This window comes from Puma concolor, chromosome C2 (assembly GCF_028749965.1).
Source record: "Puma concolor isolate L17-30 chromosome C2, mPumCon1.1.hap2, whole genome shotgun sequence".
Taxonomy (NCBI): Eukaryota; Metazoa; Chordata; class Mammalia; order Carnivora; family Felidae; genus Puma; species Puma concolor.
This window is the reverse complement of record NC_141675.1, coordinates 15,957,746-15,981,597: the sequence shown is the minus strand read 5'-3', so window position 1 is coordinate 15,981,597 and position 23,852 is coordinate 15,957,746. Positions and strand designations below refer to the sequence as shown.

General features: G+C 43.7%; 1 protein-coding gene across 5 annotated transcripts in view; it reads left to right on the top strand.

Moving 5' to 3' along the window:
- The window catches only part of LRRC3B (leucine rich repeat containing 3B), a 92,733-nt gene that overhangs the window by 19,602 nt on the left and 49,279 nt on the right, over window positions 1-23,852 (top strand). The window contains exon 2 of one of the 5 annotated variants that reach the window (XM_086674179.1): window positions 14,616-14,655. The exons of the other annotated variants lie outside the window; for them this stretch is intronic. The gene's annotated coding sequence lies outside the window, so the exon portion shown is untranslated. The remainder of the gene's footprint in view (window positions 1-14,615; window positions 14,656-23,852) is intronic. 5 annotated transcript variants of the gene reach the window in all.

Here is a 23,852-nt window from a genome sequence, read left to right as displayed (position 1 = left end):
GATGGCCCATGTCAGAAAACCTTTGGAAAACTCCACGGTACACTCATGATAGAATAAGTGTAGAAAAGGCAAATCGCATCTTCAATATTATATCTGTATTGTTATGGAAATAGTCTATATCATGTTCACAGTCAAATCATGTCTACAGAATCATGGAAATAGTCTCATTTTCACGTAAGGGTCTCAGGGACCCCAGGAGTCCCTGGGCCAAACTTTGAGAGCCATTGATGTAGAGGGTGGCTTGGTAGGCAGGCAGTAGGCAGGGATACCAGGGGGGAGACCTTGTAACAGTGTAGGGGAGGAACATGAGGGCCTGCACCAAGGTGTATCAGTAGGGAAGGAGGAGAGAGAATGGAGGGGACAAGTTCTAGGGAGACAGATGCCACAGAACTCAGTAACCAATCAGCTGTTGGGATGAAAGAGAGGGGAGAGCCCCTGAGAGCGTCCTGGGCCATGGATAGCTGGGCGTCTACGAGCTGCCGGTACAGGTGTGGGGGGTTCTCCAACCCATGCCGGAGCTCCCCAGGCCTTCTGCTCCACGTGGCTTTGACCTGAGGTGTAAAGGAGGTGGGAGGTCTAGCCCTAAAATAATTTTATGGAGGTCCAAATGCTGAGTTTTTATAGTGTGATTATACCCTGGCAAGAATTAGGATGGGTAGAGTTACTAGAAGCATTTTCGTATGGGCTGGCCGGGGCTGCATGGTTCACAGAGCAAGGGACACAGGGAAAGATGATTGTTTGGTGAGCAGCGAAAATGACAATGGTGAGGTTCAGAGAATGAACCTCTGCCCCTTGCCTTAGGGGCTGAACACATTTGTGGTTGAAAGAGCATTTAGGAGGGATTCAGGAAGCCAGAATGTGGTTTTGCATGTATGTGTGTTTATGTGTGTGTGTGTGTGTGTGTGTGTGTGTGTGTATAAATATGGCTTTATATGTGTAATGGTACATATATGGTTTTATACATCAAAAACTGTATAGGCTCAGGCCTCAGCATGGGGTGTGGAATGAACTGTTCTCAGGGATCTGAGATTGTAGATGAAGTTTCTGGTTTGCCACCAACGAGCAGTGTGACCCTGGACAACCCACCCAGCGTCTCCGGGCCTCTGTCTCTTTCTGGCAAATGTAGAGGGGATGAAACCTCGGGAATTCTGTGATCCATATGCATATTTTATAGGCCACAAAGTGTTCTTCTGGAGGACACAGTGATTCCTTCCATCAGTGTCAGAGTTTGCCCGAGTAGCATTTTCCTGAGCCTGTTTTCAATCTTGCCTGTTGAGGGCCTGGGAAATGAATAGACAAGCAATCAATCTGGCGTCAGGGGACTGGAGATAGCAGCTGTGCCTCTCAGGAAATGCAGGCCTTGTCATTTGTTTAGATGTTGTCCCTGACTTGGCCTGACAACCTGGGCACCTTCTTGTTTCCTTAGTTCTTGAGAAGGCCTTTTATGCCAGCTCAGTCTACACAGACACGCGCGCGTGTGTGCCCACGGCAGGGCGACCCTACTGTACTCAGTGTTTCCCCCAGAACCCCACTGTGTTATGGGAGATGGTTTTAGACGTGCACAGATTTGTTTTCAGTATTTTTGTATACCGGATAGGTGTTAGAAAAATAGAGCAAGCCCAGCAGAACCGTTGTTATGGATATTATTTCTTAGGATAACAGTTTCAATAAGTTGAATTAAAATAAATGATTGCATCAATGCTAATGTAAGTAGAACTTGGGTGTAACAAAATTCTTGAAGATCATATGTGAGTGACTAATGTGTGGGAAGCACTAACCTGATTGCGTTGAGGAGGATTTTAACAAATTGAGGAGACTTGTTTCTCAGGCAAGACCTGATGCCTATGTCAGAAGTGTTCTTATCCTTCATTGATTCGCTATTTCAGCCTAAAAATTTCTTTTGGGAACCAGAGGTATTTCATATCTACTTTACATTGGTCATGTCAGGTACTTAGAATGATAGACTTCACCCTAGATATAATTAGAGGAAACAATCAGGTCAATTAAAATGGAAGGAAATTCCCTAAGAAGCTGGCCCAGGACACTACAAAAATGTCAGTGTCATACAGGGCCAAAAAGAAACAAACAAACACGGCTGGGGAACCATTCTAGATTAAAGGAGACTCAAGAAAGATGACAACTAAATATAATGTGTGATACGTGATTGGACCCTGGGTCGAAAATAAGAAGTTATCAAGGACATTTGGGCATGTTTAAGGGATGTGAAAACCAACTGCTTATTAGGGAACCGTAGAGTTATAAATTTTACATTTTCTGAGTGTGGTAATTGTAGTAGAGGCGACTGTTCTTGGTCTAATGAGATTCCTGATGAAGTATTCAGGGATGAAGTACATCAATGTGTCTGCCACAAACTCTCAATTCAAGCCAAATATACACGTACACTCACATGTTCACCTAATGCCCATACATACAAGTACGTAGCTACGCGTACCACATAGCACGCACACGTGTGCATACACGCAGATGCACGTGCCCACATTCACACATGCATACTGACATGTACAAGAAGAGGGAAAGCAAATGTGACAGAATATCTAACAGTCGCTCTGTCTGTAGTGTCCATCGTGCAATTCTCCCACCCTTTCTGAAGGCCGAGACCTCGAAATTTGGCAAAAGAAAAAGGCACGGAAAAATATTAGACTTTTTGAGGTAGAGAAGTCTGAGATAATGCGAGATTTTCATCGTGTAGATCAGGAAGCAGGTGTTGAGGAGTTGGGTAACCTTTTCTTTGAGCTTACTCAGGGGCATGCTTACTTTGGTGCGGAGAACCCAAATTGCCCTGCCGCTCTTGCACACCTAAGATTCCCTCTGGCAACTGACTGTTAGACATAGAATGAGTCTCCGGTCAGCAGACAGTTCATGATGAGCGCCTAGATTCTAGCTTGCATAGGCTTCACTGTTAACAGCTGATGAAACAATACTCTTGCACACAGAATAGCCTCTGCTCTTGTCTAATGAGATTTTTGTGAAGTCAGAAGTCTTTCAGTTAAGATTTATTGAGTACCCACTGTGCTCCGGGCATTGTTCCTAGGGGCTGGTGGAGGGTGGTTAAAATTCTCCTTCTCAGGGAGGTTATGTTCTGGGATGGGAGGGATAGAATAGCCGGGCAAGTAATGAAAACTAATTGGGCGATTCCAGAAATTGTTTTGTCTTGTAAAGAAAAAGAAAATTCTGAGGGTAACATGGCGGAGAGTGATGAGGCAGGGTAAGATAGGATGGTCGTGGAAGGTTTCTCTGAAGAGATGGCCCATCGTTAAGATCACAAGGAAGAGTATTTTATTTTATTTTTTTTTTAATTTTTTTTTTAACATTTATTTATTTTTGGGACAGAGAGAGACAGAGCATGAACGGGGGAGGGGCAGAGAGAGAGGGAGACACAGAATGGGAAACAGGCTCCAGGCTCTGAGCCATCAGCCCAGAGCCCGACGCGGGGCTCGAACTCACGGACCGCGAGATCGTGACCTGGCTGAAGTCGGACGCTTAACCGACTGCGCCACCCAGGCGCCCCAAGAGTATTTTATTTTACACGTCTGTACTGCTTATTCCCAGTTCTCCCAGCCTTTGAGTTTGATGTCAAGGTCAAGCGTCTTCTGAAGCCTGACTGTTCTGTTGGGCTACCACGGGTCTGTGTTTCTAGTTTTGGTTCATGCCAGTTGACCAGAATGGAGCCAACACTCGCATGTGTTCTTGTGTCCTCGTTCTCTCGTTGCTAAATGCAGATGTCTGGGCATTTTCATCTGTGTGGTGGACTTTTGAAAAAGTTTAATCCAAGAGCCACAGAAAGCCCATCATTTGCTTGTACTGATACATGGTGATGAAAGTGAGTTATTGTCCCCAAATAATGCTGCAGGAAGCCTTCCAGCCAGCAATTTTCAATAATGCCACATTGCCACCCCTCTGAATTACTATCTTCTTTTGCTAATTCGATATGACAGGTTTCTAAAGCAATTTGAGCTCATGTAAAAGCAGTGTCAGAGAGAGTATTCAAACTTGCTTAGAGAAGGAACTTGTACTGCATTCTTCCCGCAACGCCAATCCAGAGCCATTTGGATTCATTTCCTAGAGGCATTAAATATGCTTTACTTCTTTTCCCGTCACCTTTTTAGTTTCATCTGATAACTATATTCTATCTTCAGTGCTTGAATTTGCCTCAGAGTGTAGAGACAGTCAGCTGATTCTTTAGACCAGAGGCCACCAAAGATAGGAAACGAAGACAATGTTGCTTCGCGTTTAGAGAAATTGCAACTTTTAAAATTCAGGCTGAAATTATGTCCCTCATAAGCAAACGCTCACGACATAGGCCAGCAGGTAAAAAGGCTCCTGTGTGGGATTCAGAATATCATTTTTCCTTCTCTTTCCCGCTTCCACCTGGGTGAACCAAAGCTGGCCTTCCCGATGGCAGGGTGTGAGCCGGGCAACGCGGCATAGCACGAGACACACAGGATTTGGAGTCAGAGAATCTGGTTTGGGTCCCAGCCCCACCACTTATGGCTGAACTTGGCTCCAAGTCTGGCCCACAGTAAACACTCGACAAATATGAGCCCCGTCTCCTCCTCCTCCCCCATCTTATTTCTTTACGCATGGTCTTGTACTTCCAAGCAGGAAGGCCCTTTCCACCTTCCCAGCCCATCTCTTTTCCCACTCTCTCCAAAGCCCCCATCAGTCATGCTGGCCTTCTTGCAGTTTGTAGGACATGCCAAGCAGGTCCCTGCTTCAGAGTGGCTGAACGTGGGGCGCCGGGGTCAACTTCAGCTCAGGTCGTGATCTCAAGGTTCGTGAGTTCGAACCCCTCCGGTCCTCTCTCTCCCTCCCCCCAGCCTCTCAAAACCAAAGTTGCTGAACGCGCCCTTCCTTCTGTTTGACATGCCTCTCCCTCAGATCACCCTTTGCTTGCCACTTACCCCTTGCCGTTCTCAGTTTGAGTGTCACCCTCAAGAACAGCCTCCCCATCTCTGACATACTGCCCCGATGGATTTTCTTCATGGCGTCTCTCACTGTCTTAAGTTATCTCAATGATTCATTTGTGTTTGCCCTTTATTATCTGTCTCTCCCTCCCAGCCCGGAGCTCCGTGGGAGCAGAGGCCTTGACTCCAGTGGGTGTACCAACAACACCTGTAACACACACTGGTTACTCAGCACATTATTTATTGTACGGAAGTTACCGGGAACTCCCTGAGAGATGGGACAGCGTCACAGGGCTATTCTGAAGGTCAGATGGTTCGGGTTTCTGAGAGTCCTTTGGAAATTAAATCACATCACGCAGATGACGCTTAGTATTATGAAGAATTCCCAACCTCATCCATGAACCACCCCTTCTCAGTGCCTCCGCCTGAAGTATCCTTTTCACATTCGTACAGCATTTTCTGTAGAGATTGGGTGTTTGTGACACACGATTTCACTCCTGATACACTTCCCCGGCACGAGTTTCACATGAAACCTAGAGGAATTTGAAACAGAGGAAAACAGTTCCTGCTTGGAAATTGGTGGCCAGCAACCAGTTTACAGGTGTAAGCTTCAGTCCTCTAGAGGGCACAGAGCATGCAGCAAACAATGGCCAGCATCAGAGGGAGACTGTATTAAGAATTCAAGTTACACACGGCTTCCCTGTGCCAAGTTTGGCGTAAAGGATATGGCATCATATGCCTGGTTTGGGGGAGGCACGAATAAATGCAGAGGTTTCAGCTCGGAGGCAGGCACAATGGTGCAGCGGCCCTTCTTTGTTCCTCGCGTTCTTTCAAGACAGCAGCACAGTGATGAAGGAGAACAGTGTTGATAATGAGCTGCTGAGTACATCTTGCCCGTGTATGGTATAAGCCTTTTTTTTTTTTCTTCATCTACCTACCTTTGTGGAAAATTTTCAACCTTTACTATTTATAACCTTTTCAGGCTTCAATCAAGATGTAGTATGTTGGCTTTGAAAGAGCTTGATTTAAATTATGGAGGGAAAGGAAGGGGTTTCAGAAATCTCCATCCATTATTCATGATGTTTAGAAAGATGTGTTTTTGCAAGTGTGAAAATCATCCTGATAGAGACTGAATCAAGGAGCGAACGATGTTGATTTCGCAGTGAAAACCCCTCACTCGCTGCCACCTTGTAGACGCAGTCCGCAGGGATGCTTGCCTTTTCCCCTCCCCGTTCTCCCTCCAGTTCCCCAGGCAGTTCAAAGGGCTTCTTTAAGTTTCGGTGGAAATTGAAGCCTCCGGTTTAAAAAACTGAAACCAAATCTTGAAAAATGTTGGGAAAAATCACTTCACCCGTAGCTCTCAAAATGGATGTTCGCCCTGTTTCTCAAAGTGCAAGGATTTTGGTAAACTAAGTCAGAAAAGGAGACTGAATATCCAGTCTGTTTTCTCCTCCCCCCCCCCCCCCCCCCCACCCCGGAAGATCCAAATCCTGCCCTCACCTCCTAGGATGTGGAGTCTTTTTCTCCCAAGAGAAACACACATAAATGCTCAGATCTACTGGAAAAAAAAAAAAAAAACGTATATAGCACAAGGGCTTTGTTATTTGATGCAAAATATTTCAATTATACTGTTTTTAATTTGAGTGATTTGAAGAATGCATGGTTGCAACACATCCATATTTATAATATGGATGAGACCTTAAAATCAGCAAATTATTGCCGATAAAGACGAATACACTGGCTGTCTAGACTCCCTTAAACTTGCATCTCTCCCTTGAGACAACTCACAAATGAGAGTGAAGCCTTTTTCTTTTTTGGAGCGCTGAAGATTTCTTGTAGGCAGCGTTATTTAAAGAGGAGAGGTGGGGCACCTGGGTGGCTCAGTTGGTTAAGCATCCAGCTTTTGATGTTGGCTCAGGTCGTGATCTCTTGGTTATAAGGATACATTTTTATTCTTTGTTTTAGGGTTTACAATTGAAGCCACTTGCGTTTCCAAGAAAAGAATTAGAAATAGAAGGTAGATCTTAATTTCTAAAAGATGCTCAGGGTTTCATATTCTATTGTCTGACTTAAGGTCAGCTGTCCCAGGTAGGACCAACCACCAGACAGAATTTTATTGGACCTTCATGTAAGTGATTCTTTTTTTTTTTTTTAACTTATTTTTGAGGATGGAAAGCTTCTACTGGTTTTTGTGGAGAAACCAGCAGTTGAACTCTAGCATTCAAAGAGAAGTCTTTGTCCCTCTGACTTTTCTGTACTGTTTCTTTGGGAATCTAGCTCAGAATCTTTAGCTTAGAATACTATGTCAGCAGATACAAGAGCATTTTACTAGATGCCCGTTGTGTGACTGTCTTCCCCAGTCTCCTACTTCACATTCCCCAAGTTAAAAATTAGCCCAGCCTCTGAGTTTTAATTTTGTGATGTTTGATCCTTTGTCTAATGTCACCCATTCCATTATATTTGAAGGAGAACTTCTTCAAATTCTTTTATCACTTTATGCCTGTATCCACATTTGCTTCTCTTTACCCCCTTCCTTTACCCCAGTCCTTCATATGACTTCATATTTTCCTAAAATACCACTTTGATTTAGTTACCCCCTTGCTTAAAGCATTTGGTGACACTCAGCTGCCAGTAAAGTCAAACCCCTTAACCCGGCTTTCAAGGCCACCTATGGCCCCATTCTACTTCTCCTAATAGATTTCATGGTGCATCTCCATGCTCCTGTTGGACATCATCCAAACTGTTGCTTGACTGTTTAACACACTCTGCATTTTCTACACCCCTGAGGTCGTCTCCACTGAAGATTTTCTCTTCTCCTCTTCCTTTTACTCATCCAATGCCATTGCATCCTTTTGAGACCTGTGTCAAACACTAATGCAGACATTTGCCTTGACCACCCCTGATTAAAGTAATCTCTCCTTTTTAATAAGATTCTATCTCTTGAATTTATTTGCACTATGGGTTGTTTGTTTGTTTTTTGCCTTTTGCCTTTTATAATCTGTGCCCAAGCTATGTCTTAAGTTCCAAGACTGTGTCTCATAACTTTGTGAACCCCTAGCTTGCCCTCTCACACATGATAGATATTCGGTCAGTATCTGTTATTTGCTATCAAGAATGAGGTTATGCTCTTTCTCATAAACATGAAGGTTGGGTGGCTCCATTTCTATGCTCATCAAACAAGCTTTGTTTGTCATATCACTTTACTTCTGAGGGATGAGCTGTCGTATTCCGGGACCTGAAAGGCCCGTGAAGAATACTCGATGGCATCACACCAGATCTGGAAGTGAGGAGAGTGGGGACACTCAGCTCATCCCATCAGTGGCTTGTCTAGGGTGGGACAGGGGGAGTAGCACACCCTGTGGGCAGGCAATAAGCAGGTACACAGAGGATTTAAACCTGTCATAAACCTGCTGAGTGGTTCTTCTTATTATCACCAAACACTAGCACATCTAAACAACGTCAGTGCTAAAATACTCTTTCCTCCCCAAAATATATGTTGCTGTGGTTACTGTTAAATTTTAATAATGTATGTAAACTACAGGGGCGCCTGCATGGCTCATTCGGTTGAGCATCTGACTTCGGCTCAGGTCATGATATCACAGTTTGTGAGTTTGAGCGCCTCATTGGTCTCGCTCCTGTCTGTGCAGAGCCTGCTTTAGATCCTCTGTCCCCCTTTCTCTCTGCCCCTCCCCTGCTTGTCCTCTCTCTCTCTCTCTCTAAAATAACAAAATAAACATTAAACAAATAATATATGTAAACTCCAGATTAGCACATTATTATTATTATCTAATAAATGCTGAATTATGCACGGGCGTTAATTTGGAGAGATCCCAATATGCCGCATGGCCCACACGACCTCAGGTGTCCACTTACCACAAGGGATCCTTCCTTCCCTTGTTTCAGGCACAGCTTGTGCCCCCAGCCCCTGTGGGATCATGTATTCTTGCATTTAATTAGTAGATTTGGAATTAGCAGTGGAGGATGATGATTGTAAAAATGAATAGATCTTGAGTCTCATTAATTCTTTCATCCTCTGTGACCACTTGTGGTTTTTGTTTGTTAGTTTTTAACAATCGGATACTTCAAAGTACAGGGTTTTGTTTGATGAATGCATATTTTAGTTTGTACATGAAATAAATATATTTGTCCCATTTCATGATCATCACCACAAATCATTTTTTTTTTTCACGTAGAGAAGGGGTGTGATAAAAATGACTTAGCCCAAAAGTCATATATACTAAGAATTCTTATGTATCAGATGCATTTGTTTTACTGAAGGACAGTCTCCTAGGAGGTCCCCATGGAAGGCTCTACTCAATGTCACCTTATTAGAGAAGTTCCACTGATCAACCACCTACAGTCTGCAGTCATTGCCCTGCCTCCACTCTCTATTCCCACTCCAGTTTGTTTATCTCCAGAGCACTGATATATTGTGTGTGTGTGTGTGTGTGTGTGTGTCCTCTGCTACTTTCAAGTTCCACAGGGCCAGGAAATTTGCTTTATCAGTGTTGTATCCTAGACACCTGTACGATAGTCTGACATACAGTCAAGGCTCAGTAAATATTGGTGAATGAACGAATGAATGAATGAAGTGTCATAATACGTCCTACAGAGACCTTTCCTTTATGTTCTCTCCAGAGCTTATCTGAGTAGGGAGAATGAGCAGACTTTCACATGGGTCATAGATATAGTGCTTTTTTTTTTTTTTTTTTTTTTTACCTTAACTGGAAGTTGATGGAAAATTGCCCCCAACTTTTCTACCCATTGTTCAACCCTGTAGGCCTAACTCAGGAGATGGATGGGTAATCAGCAGTTAACATATATTGAAAATTTACCGTGTTAGGCCATTTAATATGTATTATCTCAATGAATTCTCAAAAAAAAATAAGGCAATTTTAGAAATGAGACCAGTATCAGTGTGATCAGCTGGATCTGCCCTGTCCCCGGGACCAAGGAGGAAGGACAGCTGGGCCCTGGGAGGCACAGCCCAGCCCTTCATGGGGTCTTCTCCATTTCTCAGTCTCCACTGCTTTGGCATCGGCTCCTGCCAGCATATGCTGCTGGGAAGTGTTAGATGTCACCGCACAGCTGTGAAGTGGGGTGGAAGCCAGAAGCGGAGGGAATAGCACAGAAGAGCTAGGGAACTAAATGCAGGGCTTCAGAAGGTTAGGAGAACCACGTCAGCTCGAACCCTGCAAGAGTGAAAGAGATGGTCTTCAGGGAAAAGGATGCGTAGAAATCCGGGAGTTCATAGAGTCAACTGCACACAAGGAAGGGGCCCGTTTCCTGTGTCCGTGCACTAAGAATGCCTCCACAATGATATTCATTCTGTCAATTACCCACCCCTCAACCCCACTTTTCCCCCAAACCATTCATAGATGCTTTAGGGACTTGAAGGCAGCTTTTTAAAAAGTGTATATTTTTTTAATTACAAGTTTAAATTTCTGCTCTAAAACCCTGCCATAACAAAGTTATAACAACACTGCAGGAAATAAACAGAGCATCTCCTGAAATTTCACCATGCTAAAAAATATTTTTGAGTTTTTCTGGGCTCCTCCCTTTCTAGTTCTTGTCCATCTGCATGCATATTTTTATTTTGGCAGAAGCCTGTATCTGGAATGTGCTGGAATCTGTTTCTGGAGGGAGTTGTGGCTTCCACTGCCACCAGTGCAGGGCATGGCCAGGGTCAAGGAGGAGATTGAAGGGATGACAGCATCCCTTGTAGATTCACACATAGGGAGAGGTCACCCCAAAAGCAGAGGCTGAGCTTGTGAGATTAAAAAAAATGAGATTGGGGCTCCTGGGTGGCTCAGTCGGTTAAGCGTCCGACTTCGGCTTAGGTCATGATCTCACGGCTGGTGGGTTCAAGCCCTGCATCAGGCTCTGTGCTCACAGCTCAGGGAATAGAGTAAGGAAAAGAGAGCAAAAGTGCCTAAAAGAGTGGATTAAAAAAAAAAAAATAGAACAGACATAGGTGGGAAAGGGGAAAATGGGGTAGGAAGAAGTTATTAGAGGGAATGAATGAAAGGAAAATGACTTACAGCTCCCTGACATTCAGTTTGGCCAATTTGTGTTAGGCACAGCCTACATCGGGGCAGTTTCTCCATGAAATCTAGAATTTCTGTCATTTTTCTTCAGGCAGAGTAACAAATATGGTGGAAAGACTGATTTGAAATATTCTCAAAGATGGGCTTGGATATACATGTGAGTTCATTGGTCTGTCATTAATAATGACAGAAATTGGTCTGTCATTAATAATGTTTTAGGAGAAACTGACATGCCATTTCTCACTGATTTAAGCCTCTGGGAGGATGAGAGAGGTGGAGTATAAAACGAAACATGTAAACCGTCAGAAAGAAGAACTCACCGAGACGAAAGCTGATGGTGTCCCTTAAGCAACAGTAAGATAACCTGAGTCTCGCAGAGATTTTGAGAACTCTTGACCATGCTGGGTGTATTAGGCCTTTAAATGAATCTGATTACTGCTCAGGGCCAGGTATTAGATTTTACTATGAATTATAAGGTTACTCATATAAAGTCACTCTGAACTGTGTTTTTGAGAACAGACTGTGCCCATGTGTGTGTCAAGAAATAGTTATGCCCGGCCATACTGAAAGACGCCATCTTGAAAACAGCAGTTCATCTCATGGGTGGCGTTTGGTTTATTAAGAGGCAAATTACGTTCGTGTGGATATTGGAGAAGAAGTTTATAGTGTCCATACTTGGTGGCACCAGATGGCTATTTTTTCGATGTCTAATTAAGAACCTAAAATAGCCTACACGATACATTTCCTAGATGCAGAAGCCATCCACAGCCTGGCTGAATTGTGATGCCTTCCTGTTCCTGGTGGTCTGTTTCTAATAACCTGCACAATAATGTTATAGAAGCAGACTGAAAATCCATCAGAAATGTAGGTGTCCTGGAACGAGACCAGGGTAGCCTTATCTTTTAGCAAGCCAAGGCCCAGATCCGTTCCGAATGCTGAACCAGATGCTTGAGTCTTTTCCCACTGACATCCATCTGTACCAAGGGAGACAAACTTAAGAAGTTCACTGTCCAACAGCAGAGGCCTAGAGAGGATTGTAAGTATCTATAGCAATGGTTCTCAAGCTTCACTACATGCCAGAGTCTCCTGGGAGCTTCTAAAATCCGCCAAGTTCCAGGCTATGTTCTGTACACATTAAATCAGAATTTCTAAGGCTGGGGCTGAATGATCAGTAGTTTAACATATCTTCCAGGTGGTTCTGATACACAACTATAGATTAGTACAAGAAATGCTGATGGGAAAATAGCGAAGGCTTCCTTGGCAGGCGGTAAGGAGGGTGTTCCCGGCAGTGGGAACAGCATAAGCAAACACAGAGATAAGAAAGCATGTAGTGGGACAGTGCAAACTTGGTTGCTTTTTTGTGGTTAGTTTTTATTTTTTGCTTTTGTTTTTGTTTGGTTTTGGCTATGGTGTGGAGGCGTAAAGGAACAGCGGGAGAAAATATCATGGAGTATCGTGATATGCTATTAAGGGGGTTTGACTACCAGGCTGATGAAATCTTACGTGTAGTTTCCGAGGCAAAGGTAACTATTAGAGAGAAAAGGTGTTTGTTTGTTTGTTTTTTCATTCATTTTTGGATGCTTTATTGTATAGCCTCACCCCAAACGCCAGTTTTTGCCCTCGAGAACCACAAGCACCTTTTTAAAAATTTATTTTATTTTTAGAGGGAAAGAGAGCGGGCAAGCAGGTGAGAGGGGCAGAGGGAGAGAGAGAAGCTCACGCAGGCTCCATGCTCCGCGCAGAGCCCGACGCGGGGCTCAGTCCCATGACCCTGAGATCGTGACCTGAGCCGAAATCAAGAATGGGACACTCAACCGACTGAGCACCACTCGGGTGCCCTGAGAACCACAAGCACTTTAAAGATATCATATAGGGGCGCCTGGGTGGCGCAGTCGGTTAAGCGTCCGACTTCAGCCAGGTCACGATCTCGCGGTCCGTGAGTTCGAGCCCCGCGTCAGGCTCTGGGCTGATGGCTCAGAGCCTGGAGCCTGTTTCCGATTCTGTGTCTCCCTCTCTCTCTGCCCCTCCCCCGTTCATGCTCTGTCTCTCTCTGTCCCAAAAATAAATAAAACGTTGAAAAAAAAATTTTTTTAAAAAGATATCATATAAATGTTTCTTATAATATCCCTTTGATGTTGGGGTCGGATAAAAGAACCCTGCTTTATGGGTGACAAAATTGAGGTGATTCTCCAACACGTTTCCTAAACCATTGACAGATGGCATCTGGGTTACAAGCCTTCCGGTGGCTGGCAGAATTAATTTTTGTTGACAAAATGGCACCATTTTGTTATATCTTAGCATCCCCTCAACTATGGCAAAGGAGAGCAGAAGACTTTCTTTTCTTTCTCCGAGTCCTGCCCGGGCACCTTGTCTCCTGTGTATTTGTCTGTGGACCCAATGCCTTCCTGATGACAGTGAGGTACGAGGCGGGGGGGGGGGGGGGGGGGGGGGGTAAGGCTGCAACTTGAGTGAGGACACGGAGGTAGACGTGAAGTTTTCATTCAAAACTTGAGTTGTACGTGCACATGCCATCCAGGGGGCCATTTTAGAGAGAAAAGAAAACTGCAAGAAGCAAACCTTAAAAAAAAAAAAAAAATGTTGCTCCACATTCAATAAAACTGAGAAAAATCACATTGTCCTTGGTAAAAGCAGCTGCCACTTCTTCCAGAAGGCCTTTGAAGAAGGGCTGCCACCTCGGTGTCATGAGAGGCGGTGCACCGTGGAGCACGAGCCCGGGCAAATGCAGCTTGCTTTCCGGCCACTGTGTTTCAGCTGAGAAAGAAACAAAAGGGCACACTTCCGGACACATTCATCTCCAAAAGGCTGCTTCCTAAAACTGCTCACTGTGCATGTTAAAGAGGCTCCCGGCGGCCTCTCCGACTCCTCTTTGCAGATGTTTTATTTTTGTTTGTTTGTTTGTTTGTGTTTAATGAACAAAGCCCCGGTGTATACAAAGTGTGTACGGGAAAGCAGAAACTCTAACTCTGCATCACATTTGGAGGCTCGTGTGGCCTTTAAGTGACGTCTCCCAACTTTAGTCATTAGCTGGCATCTTCGTGATTTTTGCGCACAATTTCCTAATACTTTTCTTTAAATGGACTTACTTTACTTAGATTATCTACAAAGAATACATATGTATGTGGATCTCCATCCATACTTACACAACTCCCTTAATGGAAAACTAGTAGCACTTTTCATGAATGGAAGCTTAACCTTAGGAACTAAGACAGAACTAAAGGACTAAAACAAAGGCATTTCTTGATAGATACTCTCACCCACCGAGGAGTCCGACTTCGAGGCCCGGCCTCTTGGTGAAAAGGGAAGGTTTGCAAGGGGTGTGAAAGACAGAACGGCACCAAGCAGGGCAGTGGCCATGAGTCTGGAGAAGATGGAATGGAAATGAGACCGCTCAGAGGCAGACGCACCGGTCTTTGGCCAGTGGCCCCCGTTGGCTCTGCATGAGGGTGATGGGCATTTTGTCAGTGTTGCCCCCAGAGAATGCAGCTCCAGTCTGCCTGCCGTGTGTCAGCTCGAATGCCAAAATACCTACAAGGGATGTGGCTGAGAAAGATGGTAAAGATCAGGACAGCGAATCTTTGAGAGTTCCTTCAGATCTAATCATCCCCTTTTATTTTGCTTGCAGAAAAGGCAGCTCCTGATGGTTTGATAATCCCAGGAAGAATGTACTTGCTCTCGGTGTGTATGAACCTAACTGGTAACACACACTGTAACTAAATACAGTTGGATTTAGTGATTGTTGTCTTTAAAACACAATACCAAATAAGAGAATCATGAGAATTTGGAGTGTCACGAAATTTGAAAATAGTGTGCTGCCTGGCTGTAGTTGTATGTGGGCACATTTTATTTTGGTGAGGGGCTGATTAGATATGAAGCCGAGAGAACACCGTGGTGTCCATATATGTGTCTGTGTTTTGTATTCACGAAGCACTATGGTAAATGGAAACTTTCCAAAGTAGTTTCGAAACTGCTGGGCAAAGAAAGTAATGAGGGAAATAAGCCTGCAGTCACAGAGCAAACATTACGACCCTATCTTTAAAGCCAGTGACCAATGGAGAAGGAAATGTAATTCTTACTAACCCTCTGGAGTTCTCTTAAAGCCTTTGAGACACATAATAATGTCCTTATCTTGAGTTACATGCTGCTTTGTTTATGTAGACTATTAGTAAAATCCAATCTGGAGCCTGCTACAATTGCATGACTAAGGCCTTCTGCTGATAAATAGATCTTACTCGACAGGTAGGACTAGGATTATGAGTAAAACCCAGTAGTGCTGGAGACAAACCCGCTTCTGTTCATGTCACTGATTCATCTGCCCTGTTTGCATCGACAGCACCTAACCTGCATCTTTTTCGTTGTCAAGTAACTGTCCTCTGCGGCTGTCTCCTCCTTGGAATGCCAAGTTGAAGGAGAGCTCACGTCTCTGATTTTCTATTACCAATTGCCCGTATTACCTTCAGCCACCATTCTAGTTGTGTTGTGGTGACAGAAAAGCCCACGGTGCACATGCTAAAGATCACTAATGCCTGCTGGTTACTAGACGTCCTTTACGGGCCAGGGCCTGTGCCATGCCTGTCACATACATTGTGACGTGGCTTAACGTTCACCAGAACATTACTCTTGTTTATCATCACCTTTTTATAGATGAGGAAACCAAGACTCCGAAACTAAGGGACCAGCCGGAGTTTGCGTAGCTGAGGAATGACGGAGCTAGACTCCAGACTGAGGTCTGTTCACAGAGTTAATCTCATCTGCTTCTCTACACTGCCTCCAGTTGGCTCAATGACTTACGAGCACAGTGAACAATCACCACAGGGAGGGATTTGACAGTCTCTGTGAAACAGAGCAAGACTCACGTCGCTGCTGCTGTTACCCCAAATGAGCTGGCAGGCAGGGAGGCTGGTTGTGTATCATAGCCAGGATCCTCTAACTACTTAAACAAATTGACCCAATCATGTCATGACTCAACACAACAAAAGTTTTATTTCTTTTTTTTTAATTTTTTAATGTTTCTTTATTTTTGACAGAGAGAGAGAGAGAGAGAGAGAGAAAGAGAGAGAGACAGTGAGGGAGGGGCAGAGAGAGAGAGAGAGGGAGACACAGAATCTGAAACAGGCTCCAGGCTGTCAGCATAGAGCCCAACGTGGGGCTTAAACCCACGGACTGTGAGATCATGACCTGGGCCGAAGTCGGACGCTTGACTGACCGAACCACCCAGGTGCCCCCAAAAGTTTTATTTCTTAGTCAAATAGTTTCCGGGGCAGTTTGAAGTTGATGGTAAGGTGGGAGGGAGAGGTGACTTTGCTCCATGTAGCCATTCAGGGACCTCAGCTGTCCGCGGCTCTGTTATCACCATGCGTGGCTTCCATGGTTGTCGTTGTTTGCCATTGCAGTCAGCCAGGAGCAAAGAGGTTTAGAGGAATGTACATGGTATACTTTCATAGGCCAGGCCTTACAAGAGGTGTATGTTCCTTGCACACCCATTCCATTGGCCAGAATTCAGTCACACGGATACCCTAATGTCAGGGAAGCCTGTGAAATATCGTCAAGCTAGGTTTCCAAGAAGAGGAGGAAATGAATTGTCCCGAATACTCACATCAGGGGAGCAGAGGAAAGCTTCCCCAGTCTAGGAACCCAGACATTTCCTGACGACCCATTACTAATAGCCACTTGGCAAGTTTCTCATTTGAAAATCAGAATCAATCGCCCTTGCAGCTTTTCCACTCCACAGGGTAATTTAAGATCAAAATTAAGGTGAAATAAGGTATGTGCGTATGCTTTGTATGCAACTTAACAAGGAATAATAGGCAAAGACCTAGACTGAGATATGGAATCCAAGTTCACATTCTTTTTTCTGCCACTTCCTAGCTATGTAAGCATGACTCACTCATTTGAGCTGTGAGCTGCAAGGCCTTTTCTGTTAAGTTAGGAGGAAAAGCACCTCCTTACCTTCTTTGTAGGCTTCCCGAACATATACAAATGAATCGGCTATGAAAAAGTGTTGGAGAAACCATTCAATGTCAAGGAGATAATTAAAGCATTTAACGTTTTGTCTTTTGGTATCATCGGGGACTTTTGCTTAAGGGCCTATTACCTGGGGAGTTGCTTTCTGAACCCCATGCTCCGTGCTTTGCCCTTCCCCCCTGGCTGAAGTAGAGCCTTTACGCGTGAAAATGTTTTTTTTTCTAAAGATTGAAATAGATGTTCACTCTCAACACACACCGTAACTATAGGCTCCTGAGCGAACACCCTGCATCACCTCCATGTTTGGAATCCTCACCAGGTATTCATACGTTCCAGGTATGCAGTTGCTGTCCAACTGTTGCTTACTGAATTACTTTCAAGTTTAATTTTTTTCAAGTTATTTATTTACTTATTTATTTTGAGGGAGACAGAGACAGCATGAGAAAGGGAGGGGGAGAGAGAGAGGGAGAGAAAGAGAGAATCCCAAGCAGGCCCCACCCTGTCAGCACAGAGCCTGACGCGGGGCTCGAACTCACAAAATCATGAGGTCATGACCAGAGCTGAAACTCAGAGTTGGACGCTTAACCGACTGAGACACCGAGGCACCCTTGAGTTACCTTCAATTTTAAAATATACTTGCTGGCCAAAGACAGAGTGACTAGGGGGCTGGTACAAGAGTAGTTCGTGACTGACTCCCCTGGGATGTAACGGGGGGCTCATTCAGGTCCCATTTCTCTCTTTGAGGGTGTCTTATCCTAAGTGATCACATTCCAACTTTCTTATTTGCTAAATCATTTTTCTGAATTGATGGTGTTAGTCACTTAAACAGACTCAGACTTTCTTTCCTACATTGAGTATTGCCAAAATCAGAGTGATTCATTACGTTATTTTCCTTTTCCAATTCTTTTTTCTTGTTGGAATCTCTTGAAACGTCTTAATTCCAGCCACCGAGTTCATTCTGTGAGAGGTTGCTTTCTGAGCTGAGTCTCGAAGAGGTTGCCTGGCCTTTCATTCATTCCTGGGCTCACCCAGCTATGAGTTGTGAAAGTGGGATGACTCACTCTTTTGTTGTTCTGGGTTGTTGCAGGTGAGGCCGCATCTGCTTTTTCAAGCTTTCATAAGTAAATAACAAGGGACATTAGAGAAAATCTGGGAGATTGGCTGCCTTTAGTTCTAGAATGGTTGCTGAGGTGGATCGTAGTACTGACTATCAAATTTAGGCTAATCTTGACTTTACCTGCCCACTGAACAGCTACCAAAGTGTCATGCCTTGAGTGGGCCCTCCAGTAAGAGAGACAATTGCAAACAAAGGTCCTGCAGAGAGGTAGCCCTGTGCTTCTCAGACTTTCACGTGCACGGGAACGAGCTGGGATCATCGTTTTTTTTTTTTTGTTTTTTATTTTCAAGCTTATTTATTTATTTTGAGAGAGAAAGAGAGAGCACATGGGGGTGGAGGTGGGGGGCAGAGAGAGAGAAGAAACAGAATCCCGAGCAGGCTCCATGTTGTCAGCACAGAGCCCAACACGGGGCTCGATCTGATCTCACGAACCACGAGATCATGACCTGAGACGAAACCAAGAGTCGGATGCTTCACCAACAGAGCCCCTCGCCTGGGATCGCCTTACGCTGCAGATTCTGATGCAGTGGGTGTGAAATGGGGCCTGGGATTTGGCATTTCTAGAAAGCTCCCCAGGAATGCTGCTGGTTGAGCTACCACATTTTGAGGAGCGTGGGGGAGTTGATGAGGCTGAGACCATTCTTACCAAGCCTTTTTTTTTTTTTTTTTTGGATGGGGGGCAGTGAAGGGGAAGGAATGAACATTTATGGAGCATTTTCACTGACCAGCTGCAAGCTAGGAACACCCCATAGCATCTCATTAATATTTAATGCATACAACTATTATTATCTGTTTCTTAAACCTCTGTCAAATTAAGTTATGATAATTCCAAAAGCAAACTCCAAGCGTCAGCTTTTTCAAAGTATGTTGCTCATGTAGCACATTTCATTAGCCCATACAATATGGTTATTTCCTCTGAATGTATTAAAATTTAAAGGGAATAATGGGCATTCATCAGAAATAGCAAATGACAATGAGCTCTCCAAGGAATTTTTTTCTCCAACACTCAATTTCTGGGAGTTGAAATTTAGGGTGATTAAAAGATGGCCAAACCGGTAGGTGCTGCAAGGCCTCGTTCTTTATACAAAATATTTTCAGATGATGTGGTCTCTGTGATAAGGAGTAATAACCAGGCTGCGATTGTGAAAGTAGCTAAAAAAATTGCAATCAGGAGGCAAGTGGGATCTTTTACGTTTTTTTAATCTACAGTATTTTATAAAGTGCCCCTTCTGGGTCCAAACGAGTTTGTGCAATTCAGGCCACTCCAGTGCTAAGGTTGCATCTACACGGACGGTGAACAGGAAGATAACAGATCCCATTCCATCTGAGCGGTGCTATGAGCTGACTGCAACCGATTACCCAACAGAAGGGATGGTGAACTATGAGAGCAGGGGTGAATATCGGGATCATAGAAAATTAGGGATCTGGCTTGGGATCAGATGCTAACTTGCTAATGATTTTGCATAGTACATTGGGAGTTTGGAGATACCCAGATATAAATATTGGAGGCATACCTTCATAAGTACATTTTTATGTCTAAAAGGGGAGGTGGGGCCAAATATCTGTACATAGTTAATGATAACAGCCACAAGTATAGTGCTCACGGGGTCCAGGCGCTTTGCTCATATTAACTCATTTTATCCTCACAACAGTCCTGTCCTTGTCTCCTTTTTATAGATAAAGAAATTGAGTCACAGAGAGATTAAGCACATTCTCCAGTTCAACAGAGCTCAGATTTTGAATCTGAGCAGGCTGGCTGCCGAGCGTACTCTCTCATCATGCTCGTCCTGGGCTCACATACACCAAGGATGTGGGGGTTCAAGTTCAGATTCTGCCATTTGCATCTGTCCTTTGAGAAGTCCTCTAGTCTCTCTGTGTCAGTTTCATCACCTGTGAAATGAGCCCAGTGCTGTCCTGCAACCTCTCGGGATTCTTGGGACGTTGAGATCAGATAATGCACTGAAATTATATACATTATATACTGCTGTATAGACAGATTCAAAGGTCAGATGGACACATTCAGTTATCATTGGTATATATTTTAAATAGCATCGGGTAAAGACCCAACTTATGTTTCCTGAGTCTCTATTTTTATATTTTTGCTGCTTCCTCAGAAAGAACTAGTTTTGCCTGGACACTTAAACAGAAAACAACAAAAAAAAGTCTTTTTGGATTTGCTTTCTTTAGGTTTTCTGAAAATAGAATGTTCTGCAGAGGCTAAAAACCAGTAGAAGCCCCATCAGCTGATTTCATTCATTCCTATTTTGTGAAATATTCCCTACAGGTTCTTCTCTGAAGTGTTAGCCCATCTGGATTGAAATGATTCTCTGAGGCCTCTAGCATTTAGCTCTTCATTTGGAAAGGTGTTTTGTGATGAAATCCATTTCACCAGAGATTTTTGCACTCAGACTCAGCCCGTGATTTTTCTTGTTGCCTTGTCTCGCGCCAGCATATTTCTCATTCTGCAAAAGCCGTCACTTAGAGTTTTAACGTTCCAGCTGCACCCATTTCTGTCCCTCTAAGTTTTAGTGAGAGGTAAGATAGGACTTGGGTCATAATTGTATTACTGCATCTCTCCTCTGCCCAAGAATTCAGGGGACTTGAGAATATGAATTGGCAGGAGGAAAGATCACAGGGGCTTTGCTTGTTTGCTGGGGCCAGGATTTCGATGTCTCTGGTTCCTGGATGAGTGTGATGGAGGTGCCTCCTGATCATTAAACTATACAAATTATGATTAGAGATTAATTTTTTCTTTGTTTTTTGTTTGTTTGTTTGCTTGTTTCGGTCAGAAAGTCAGGGAATTGAAGCAAGTGAATTTTAAACCAGAATGTTATTCTATTTCATTCAATTTCTCCAGATAAGAATTGTTTCCTTTTGGGCAGCAGCTCATGCCAAGTCTTTCAGAGTAAATGTTAGTGTTAGATACGATTAGCTCTCTTAAATAAATTAGCAAATTTGAAACAGAACAAATTCACAGAGTGAATTTTATGTGTGCAAGGAGGTAACATTTTGAAGCTGATTTCATCAAAGGAGAGCCATCAGACAACGACATCATCGTTTTCCTGTAAGTGTAGCTTCTAAGATAGGGTTCATTTAGATTTCAGAAGTGGCCCGTAGTTCCTGAACTCCAGTAGTTACTATGTGTATGTGTGCTCCCGAACATGGCTTGCTTTCTCTGGTATTGTTTTAGAGCAAACAGTGACAAAGAAAGACGGTCTGTGAGGACTATTGGCTTCCAAGCTATCTAGGTATGTATTTCTGGAGTCAAAAAATACAGACAGTGTAGGATATGGTCAAAGATATAGGGCTTGAGGTCAGAGAGCACCCAGTTTAGATCCTGCTTTTTTCCTTTCCTAGCTGCATGGCCCTGAGTGAGTTAACTCATCTTGCCTAAGCCTCCGCCTCCCCCTTATGTGGAGTGGTAATAGTTTCCACCTCAGGGGTTGTGGTGGCGACCACACTAATGTGTTGTGTGGAATATCATGTATTTCTTTAAAAAATGATAAAACTTGTGAAGACAAGTTTTGAGATAATTTTATCTTTGACTTACTATTAATCCATGTGGGACCCTAATGGCTGCGATAACTTGTGTTAGACATTTGAACGATTTCAAAAACACCCTGAATGAATTAGGAATGCCTTTCAAACCAGTCCATAGAAATGCCATCCCAGAAATATGTGCATCTTTAAGAGAAACCCCTTCATTTCAGCTCAGGTCATGATCTCACGGTTCATGGGTTCAAGCCCCTCATTGGGCTCTGTGCTGGCAGCTCAGAGGATGAAGAAATGCCACTCAAAATCTCAATCCCCAACCCAAAGATTGTTAATATTTTGGGGGTTTTTTAATGACTTTAGGTGTTTGTTGTTAGTTGCAATCATACTGTACAGGTAATTTTATATCCTCCCTTTTCATTATGCATGTTAAAAAACATTATTATTACAATGTCTTTATAAAGATCATTTTAATGACTGTGTACCATCATATTGAATGGCTGTGTTGTCAGTTTTCAGGCCAAGTTTGTAGAGTAAAACACATGCTTTCCCAGTTCTTAGCTGTCATACTGATGTTGCAGCATTTGTGACAATGGTCACATGTCTCCCGCACATGCCAAATATGTCAAGTCATTAGAGTTGGAAGTTGGTTCGTGCAACTGCCATCAATTTCTCCCACTGTATTTCCTGATGTTTTGTAGAGTCCCCCAGCTCAAGATCAAAGACCAAGTCAGTCTCTGACATCGCCATGTCTTTTAAAGGCTGGAAGGTCAGGAAGGTACAGAAAGGTCTGGAATGGATAGGGGTCACTCATCTTGCTCAGATAACCGTGTTCTCAGGGTTATAGGTTCTGAACTCTGTGACCCCTCAGAGCCTTCTAGTAATTACCCAAGGCTCCTGAGGCTCCTTTGAGAAATGCTGCTGTCCTTAACCTATCACCCCAGCATTCCCTTATCTATCCCAGAAAACCAATCACATTAACTTCACCTTTAAAGGAATATGCATTTCAGATCTTTTCGTCAAAGCCCTTCTTTATCCTTCCCTTGAGTTAGATAATTTAAGTCATTTCTTCTAACTGTTAAAGCTACCCTGCCTTATCTTTTTTCTCCCTTGATCATTATAGTTAATTCAATTCATTACTGTCCTTAAACTCTCTGCCATACCCTACCTGTGCTTCACATTTGGGGATTTAGAGAGTTTAATAAAAGAACAATATTCTTGTTTGTTAGGACTGATACTCTTCTGATCCGCATGGTACCAGCACACCAGTCATTGAAATAGTGACATGCATTAGTACTGAGTAATAAATAGTTTCTACCACTATGTCCCCTTAAAAGGCCCCCCTTCACCCCTAACTTTCTCCTACTGTTCTGGCAACCCCAGACCCTCCTCTGAAATCTCTGTGCCATGCAGCTTCTCAATTCTGCTGTAGCTGCTGTTTCCTGCTTGCCTTAAGACAGACAGATAGACAGATATCTCCGCTCTATTCAAATTGGGATTGGGGTCTTTGCCTATAAATTTCTTGGAAAGAAGGCAGCTATTTTGGTTGTACGAATATCAGTTGATTCCCACCATTGCCTCTTGCTCTCCCCGACCCAGTCGCTTCTTTAAAGGAGGTCTATTCTCAGATTGATGGTGGGATGATGAGGCCAATTGACATCGCCATTATTTTCAGGGAAACCTGACACTGGTCTTTCCTATTGCTATTTCTCCTCATTTTGGATACCAAGGAGTTGAAGTCAAAGAGAGCAGAAAGGAAGGAGAGATGTGAATACGTGCATGTGTATTACTCAGGGGGCCTTTCTAAGAGCTCGAACACTTGGACAGAAGGGGTGCCAAGGTCTTGTGCTGGCTTTGCCATTCGGTCACTTTTGCTCCCAGTGCATCGTGTGCAAGAGGATGGAGCTAGACTGGGTTGTATTGTGGGCACCAGTAAACCCTCCTCCAAGTCATTTCTACAAATTCCTCCCTTTATGCAGGTGGCAAGCTCTGGCTTTGAGAAAAGAGGCACATTTAATGGTAATATTTATGCACCAGAGTTAGGTGCTGTGCTTGCTCCTGTCCAAATAGTAATTCGAGGGTTTCATTTTGCAGGTTGCCTTGCTGACCGCTTACAGTGACTACGTATTTGCTCCCTGCACCCCAACACAAACATCTTTACTTCACTGTTCGTTCTCTAGTAAACTTGTACATGGCTCTACGTCTGATTCTCTCAAGGCTTAGAATTTTATTAATTACTGACGAAATACTGGATAATTTCATAAACTTTCCATTTAAGTAATCATGCCT